Here is a 7930-nt window from a genome sequence, read left to right on the forward strand (position 1 = left end):
CCAAATGTAGAGTAAAATGATGTTCTTCTCTCATTTATTACCAAATCTCTATGCCCTAAGTAGCAGACATTATGAAGTTTAGGTCATAAGGTAGGGAATGAAATACATGCATTTTCCATAGAAAAGCAGATTAAATGTCAATTCATAACTTACCTTGTCAAAAGGTCATCATTTGAAGGTAGATTATGCAATATGTGAATAGAAAGCTCTCTTTCAGGGAAAACACTGGTTCAAGGATTATTTTGAGCAGTTTTTTTGGGTTTTTATATACATATGGCTACTCTTAGGAGTAGAGAAAAGGGAGTAAAGTATAAAAAAGAATTCTCTGTCAAATAGTACAGTGGAGGTAATGGAGTTGAACCCTAAGCATTTCATTTTCTGAACCACCATTCTCTATATGAAGGTCAGTTATTAAATTCTTCTTCATTATGCTGTTCTTCCCTTTCCATCCTTTCATTATCTTCATTGTTAACTTCTTCTCTCAGGGATCTTTCTTTTAGTCTAGCTTTTATTATTCTAATTCTTCCTTTTTACCTTTCTGTTCAAACCTATATATTTCTAAGACTGTACTCCTTAAACTTTCTGGTAAGATTGCTTTAAACTCTTAAAAAAATTATTGAGAATTCCAAAGAGTTTCTACCGTGGGTTATAGCTATAAATATTTATATATTTATAGATATATATATTAGAAATTATGACCAATTAATTTTAAAATATTTATTAATTCATTTAAAATAACTATAAATGTATTTCATGGCAACATAAATAACATGATTTATAAAAAAACCACATTTTCTAAAATTAAATAAAATATTGAGAATATCATGATTTTACATATTTTTGAAAATCTCCTTAATGTCTGACTTAATAGAAGATAGCTAGATTTCATATCTGCTTTTGCATTCAATCTATTGTGATATTTTGTTTTAGTTACATTTTATAGCCTGGTTTTATATAATTTAAGTTAGAAAAGGGAAGAATATTTTAATAGGCAAGTAGCATCTCATTATTACTAGAAAACAATTATGATCTTGCAAATATCTTGAAAGTATCTGTCAGGGGACTACACTTGGAGCACAACTGTTCTAGTATATCTTTCAAAGGGAAAATAAATGACTGGAACTCTATCCCTTCTATGTCAATTAGTACATCAATAGCATTTGTGGTCTTCCATTTCTTTTTTATTGAAAAGTTGTTTACATTGGACACAGGGTATGTGTATAGTATTAATTCATTCTGGTTATCTGATAGCTGGTGCTTCAGGCCATTTTGGAGATGGTGACTCTGTTGGGAAGTGTATCCTTAATGACGCTGGTAAGGACACTGTTGAGTAGGTTTGAATACCTCTCACTCAACAGTGCCTCCACTAGGTTCTAGGATGGAGTAGGTGCCCTGAGGCAATTGTGTACTTCAGAGATATTCCAGGTTCATTTCTCTCCCAAGTTGTTCATGTATTCAACCTCCCTACCCCAAACATGTGTCTCCTCTGCTTATGCATCATTACCATACCACCCTGAGGATCTGCTGGCCACTGTAATGCACTTGTAAGTCTCAATCTCTCCAATCAAAAAAGCAGATTTCAAAGGAAGAAATCTAAACTATCAATAGGCATGTGAAAAAAAAAACTGTTCCAAATCATTAATAAATAGAGAAATTCAAATTAGAGCAACTCTGAAGTTCTACCCTTCAAAGATCATGTTGGCAAAGATGACCCCCTACAAAAAAAAATAACAAATGTCAGAGGGACTGCAAGCAAAAAATAAAACTATCTATAAAATGAACTCTCTGCTTGAATTACCATAGTGGTTACAAGGCTTTTGCATGTTGTCTAAAGAACTCTCCTTCCTGGTAAAGTAATATGATGATTCTTATTTGTAAGACATTAGGGATTTTCCATTCCCTCTTTCCTTTCCTTTCACTTTCTTGCTTTTATTTAATAAACCAGTTCTAAAACTTTAGCTCTGTGGTATGCAGTTAAGGAAAAAAAAATTAGAAAAGAATGATGACTGAGTGAAATATTTGAGGTGAGGGGACTGGGATTGCTTATTGTTCCTTCATTTGTATGATCTTTAAAGATGTGCATCTTCAAAGGGTCAGGAGGTTTTAGAACTTTACTTCTGGGCAACCTCATCCCATTAGTTATTCAGTCAATAAGTGTTTATTAGGTTCCTATTACTTTCAAAACCTACCATGTTTCAAGCATTGTGCTAAGTACTTTACAAATATTTTCAGGCATATTAAAAATAGTCAAACCACAGTCCCTGTTGTCAAGAAAGTCATGGTATAATTGGGGGGGAAATATGGAAACAAACTATGAACAAATGAATTATATAGAATAAATTGGAGAAAATCAACAGAAGTAAAGGATTAGCATTAAAAGAATGAGGAAAGCTTCTTGTAGAAGCTTTAGCTTTAGCTGAGACTTGGAAGAAAGTCAAGGAAGTTGGAAGGCAGAGCTGGAGAGGAAAACCCCAGATATGGCAGACAGCTTTTGTTGTTGTTGTTGAATAACCTCAGTTTATGACCGACTGTGACCCTATGGGTTTTCTTGACAAAGATAAGGGAGTGGTTTGCCATTTTCTTTTCTAGCTCATTTTACAGGTGTGGAAACTGAGGTAAACAAGGTTAAATGACTTGTCCTGGATCATACAGCTAATAAGTATCCAAGGCTAGATTCCAATTCATGAAGATGAGTCTTCTTGATTCCAAACCCAGTGCTCTATTCACCACACTACATAGTTATGTTCCTTTTTTAAAAACCATTTGATTTCAGTTGGATTCTTGTGTTTTCTAACAAAATAGCAAAGATAACTCTAAATTGTCAGTTCTCTCTATTCCTAACATTCAACTTCATATTGATTTTGAGAACTATGTGACCTATTCCAAATATATTTTTTGAAGAAGATGTTTTAGTATCATAGGACAAATATTCACTTAGAAAGTAAAAACAAGGGGCTCTAACTTTTCACTTATATGTCAATCCCATACTTTCAATTGCCTGCAGCACATTTCAATTTGGATGGCCTGGTGTCATCAGACTCAACAAGTCCAAAATCAAACTGACAGTTCTGCCCTTTCCTACATCCTCCACTATCCACACATAATTGACTTCTCTCCTCACCTTCCCTTGTCCATTATCAATGGCACTAACATCATTATTAAATAGAAAAAGAACTGTTTAATGCTGTTTTCTACCTGAGATATTAGTGGAAAGATTGGACAGATCTGCAGTTAGTATCTCTTCTCTGACACTTGCTAGCTAAGTGACCCTGAGAAAGTTCCTTTCTTTCAACTATAAAAGGAACAAGGTAGAGATGATCTCCAAGTTCCTTCCAAGTTCTTGATCTATGATTTGTGCCAGGTACTGGGAATGCAAAGACAAAATTACAACAGGCACTGCCTTAAAGAAGAATAAATACAATGTAATTTTTTGGGGGGAAGAAGCATTGTTAAATTCTTTATTGTGGTGGGGTCAAATGGGAAGAGGGCAATAATCCATACATAAGGATCTCTAAAAATGACCTATTTAACTTATTTTAAATATATATTATTTCCTATGTTTTATTGTATTTTTATTAATATTGGTAAGGATTTTCCAATTCCATTTGTTCAGGCAGAACCTCAGACTTGGATTACTTCTACTAACTTTCATCTAGTTTTCCCAAATGCTCCTAACTCACATTCTCCTTCCTTCATATACAACTGACTTCTCTTCTCATCTTCCTCGTCTATTATCAATGCATTGTCATCATTGTTAAAGCCCTGATTCAATCCATCGTCTGGACTATTGTTAAACAGTAATAATATTGACTAATATTTATATAATACTTACTATATGTCCTGAGAGATAAGTGCTATTATTATCTGAGTTTTGCACTTAGGAAATTGAGGCAGACAGGGGTGAAGTGACTCGCCCAGGATCACATAGTTTCTATGTGTATGGGGTCAGATTTGAACTCAGTTTTTCCTGCCTCTAGGACCAGTGCCCCTAGGTCCATTAGCTACCTCTCTCTGTATATGAATATGTATGTGTATATATATATATGTGTGTATATGTGTGTGTGTGTATGTATGTATGTATCCTAGCATTACAGTGCTTTAAGATTTGCAAAGCACTTTACAAATAGCTCATTTGGTCATAACAGCAACCCAGAGAGAAACAGAAAAAGAGAAAGAGACAGAGAGAGAGAGAGAGAGAGAGAGAGAGAGAGAGAGAGAGAGAGAGACAGAGATAGAAGTCTACTAGTATTCCCATTTTACAGATGTGGAAATTGAGCCACAGAGGGGTTAAATGAGGAGGTCAGGCTCACATAATAAGATCACAGGGGTTCTTTTTAAATAGTTTTCAGTTTGTAACTTGACTGCTCAAGTCTTCTCCTTTGGTTTTCTATTGGTTACCTTGTCAATCCCATCTCTTTTGCCTGTATTTCAGTTGTTCCTTAGGATCTGGTCCCAGGCAACCTAGTCCGTCTGTTTCCTACTTGTGGTCTCAGCTCTGATGAAGCCAATGTTGGGCTTCCTCTGGGAGCTAGACCCCCCTTCTCCCTTTCTATCCTTACCAACTTGGTACTTTCAGGTTTCAGATGAGGTCGCCTGGAAAAAGGCTACTTCCCTCAATGGCTCTGAACTTCTAAAACTATACCTCACATATCTACCCCCCCCCACTCCCCAGTGTATTTCCTTTCAACTGTCAGCTGGGAGAGACAACTAGTTATTAGATGAAAACAAGGATGTTTGCTAGGCTTCATATGAAGCAGTTGAGTTTAATGCAGGTTGGTCCTCTGTTATTTTAGGTCAAATATTATAAGTAATTTAACAATTGAAAAAAGTGAAGTTTACTTAATTGATCATAGAAAGGATATTCAAGAAGAAAACTGCAGCCCTTACTTGAAGAGCCCTTACTTGTCTCCACATAAAAAAATATGTCATTCCATCAGGAAATGATCTGGTGACTCATGTAGTTTGGGGACAGCAGTGTTAGAAGAGTTACTTTTTTTTTTTGATTGTAAAGTAATTTACTAAAGGCACTATTGTTTAAACATCAAACTAATCATTTGTTATCCAATAAGGTACAGCATTATTTTAACATGACAGAATGGTTCCAAGAGATACATGGATGGATAGTAGGTAGTTAAACATTTCTTAAATCCACAGCCTCCCTGCTTAACTAGATCACATCCCCCCAAAGTTCAGCCAGTCTAGGAAATTAGTACAATCAAGGTCACTAATGCTGTATCACCCAGTCAGTCAGTCAGTCAGTCAGTCACTGGAGGGGAGATTATGCACATACAGAATTGGTCCAAGGATCCATCTGCAGGACTAGGATCATCTTAAGCTTTGGCATTATATAGTGAGCTAGTTGGAAGGATATAGCAGTAGTAGTAAGTAACATACTTATTATACGTGGTAGTGATTATAGAGCATGTGTTTTGGTTGTCCTCCAAGTTCCCCTCCCTTCCTCTCCAAGGACACTTTTGTCACCCAAAAGGAAGATCCTGCTAGCTTTCATTCATTCTTTCATTCATCATTCTGCTGTCAAGAGGCTGCTGGTTTAAGCTCCAGAGACGCCAAACCTCTCCCACTGAGGAAGTCATAGGTTTCTTTGTATTTGAGAACAGGATGGTTGGTGAACAAGACTAACAGAAACTAAAGCAATGTCCCACAGGTGATCACATCGTGAAGTGATGGTGACAGGATGGGAGCACACTTGGCAAGCAAGTATGCCCTTTGTTAAGGCTTTTTACCCTGGTACAAAAAATATCAAGCCCCCGAAATTACAGTTTTAAAATTTTGGGGACAGTCCTACCTGAGTATTTATTTACAAGAAAGAAAAATTGGGATTTGACAGTCTGATCAAAACCCAAGTAAATATATGACCCTTCACACTGAAATATTTTGGAGGGATTTGCAATATTTAGGCATTTACATTTCACATAACCGTTGCAGCATTGCAAACTCATCCCCTAAGTCCCTGATGTTGATTTGATATGAGATGCAAAACTAATCTCTCACCCCATCAAACTGGCTTATTCTAGCAAGGAGCCTAGTTAGTGATTACGATTTTATTTGTTCTATTCAGAACAGTAATTCAACCTAGAAACTTCCTTGGTTTTCCTTTTCTGATTCTTCAGCCTCAAAAGGTTTCTTTTCCAGGTATGAAGAGTTTTGGTTTTTTTCCCCCAGTGTGGATACAATCAGTAAAAAGTTCCATTTTAGAAAGTCAGAATGCTTGAAAGTTAATGTATCTTTCCACTTGATTGGAGAAAATGAGGATTGACAGGAGGATCTCAGAAAGAAAATGAAGAATTCTCAAAGACTGGGTGTCTGCTAAGGTTGTTTATCCTCCTCCATCCATTAGGAAGAAAATCAGGAGCCAATGGCTTGGTCTGCCAGGGTGGTACCAGACTGCCGAAGGTAGTAATCCACTGCATGAGCTACATTCCAGATTCTAACACTTAGATATGGGTAGAAGAGTTACTTTACAACATTCCTCCTAAATATATGGGGCACACTATTCTCCATATACAAATTGAAATGTAAGTGGAGAAAGCAGACTCAAAGGAGTAGCACATTTTTGTTTTGTTTTTTGTTTTTTTAGGTTTTTTTGTCAAGGCAAACGGGGTTAAGTGGCTTGCCCAAGGCCACACGGCTAGGTAATTATTAAGTGTCTGAGAACAGATTTGATCCCAGGTACTCCTGACTCCGGGGCCGGTGCTTTATCCACTACGTCACCTAGCTGCCCGGAGTAGCACATTTTGAGTAAGGAACACATGTAGGGAATATATAAGAGATAAAGCCAAGATATGCCATAGTTAATTCAGAGGAAGCAATCAGTTCCAGTTAAGAAGGTAAGAAAACTTCACAGAGGAGATAGAACTTGAAATGAACTTTGGAAATTGTGTCAGAGCGAAATAGCGAGAGAGGCAGAAAAGAGCAGGTTGTGTTTGGACTTTAAGGCTTTTGAGACATAAGGGCTGTTTTGGCTGGGCAGAGTGCTAATTGATTATAATTCCTCCTATTTAGGAGATGAGGCTAATGGTTTGGATTCAGGAGTTCTGTATTGTTTTCTTAATTCCTTGTAACCTGGTTAGGGTTAAAGCTAACTGGACTAAAGCTAGCTCCAAAATGATGACCCCTGAGGATTACCAGGGGAGAGAGGATCACCAAACTATTTGAAGAGAGACAAACTGACTAGATTAGATAAAGAGCAGACCAATGTTTTTGGGCTGATCCGCAGGGAGACTGTGTTTAGTGAGTGACCCCTGTACTTCAGTCTGGAGGAGAGACAGAGAGATAGAGAGACAGACAGTCAGATAGATAGATGGGTGGATAGACAGACAGAGACAGAGAGGCAGGGTCAGAGAGATAGATAGATAGATAGATAGATAGATAGATAGATAGATAGATAGATAGATAGATAGATAGAGACAGAGACAAAGACAGTGAGAGACAGAGACAGAGACAAAGACAGAGAGAGACAGAGAGACAGACAGAGACAGAGAGACAGAGACAGAGAGAGAGAGAAATAGAGACAGACAGAAATACAGACAGAAAAATAGATTCAGACACAGAGACAGAGCTTTCCTTCCTTCTTGTCTCCCTTATTTTTTTAGTGCTTGAAATTTCTATTTAAAAAATTTATCAGGGGTGGCTAGGTGGCACAGTGAATAGAGCACCAACCCTGGAGTCAGGAGTACCTGGGTTCAAATCTGACCTCAGACACTTAATAATTACCTAGCCGTGTGGCCTTGGGCAAGCCACTTAACCCCATTGCCTTGAAATATCTAAAAAAAAAAAAATAAAATAAAAAATTTATGGATGTCACAGTTATTGTTCAGTCATTTTCTGTCATATCCAATTCTTCATGACCCCATTGGGGGTTTTATTGTCAAAGATACTATTGTGGTTTGCCATTTCTTTCTCTAGATCA

The sequence above is a fragment of the Macrotis lagotis genome, chromosome 7 (assembly GCF_037893015.1).
Source record: "Macrotis lagotis isolate mMagLag1 chromosome 7, bilby.v1.9.chrom.fasta, whole genome shotgun sequence".
NCBI classification, from domain to species: domain Eukaryota; kingdom Metazoa; phylum Chordata; class Mammalia; order Peramelemorphia; family Peramelidae; genus Macrotis; species Macrotis lagotis.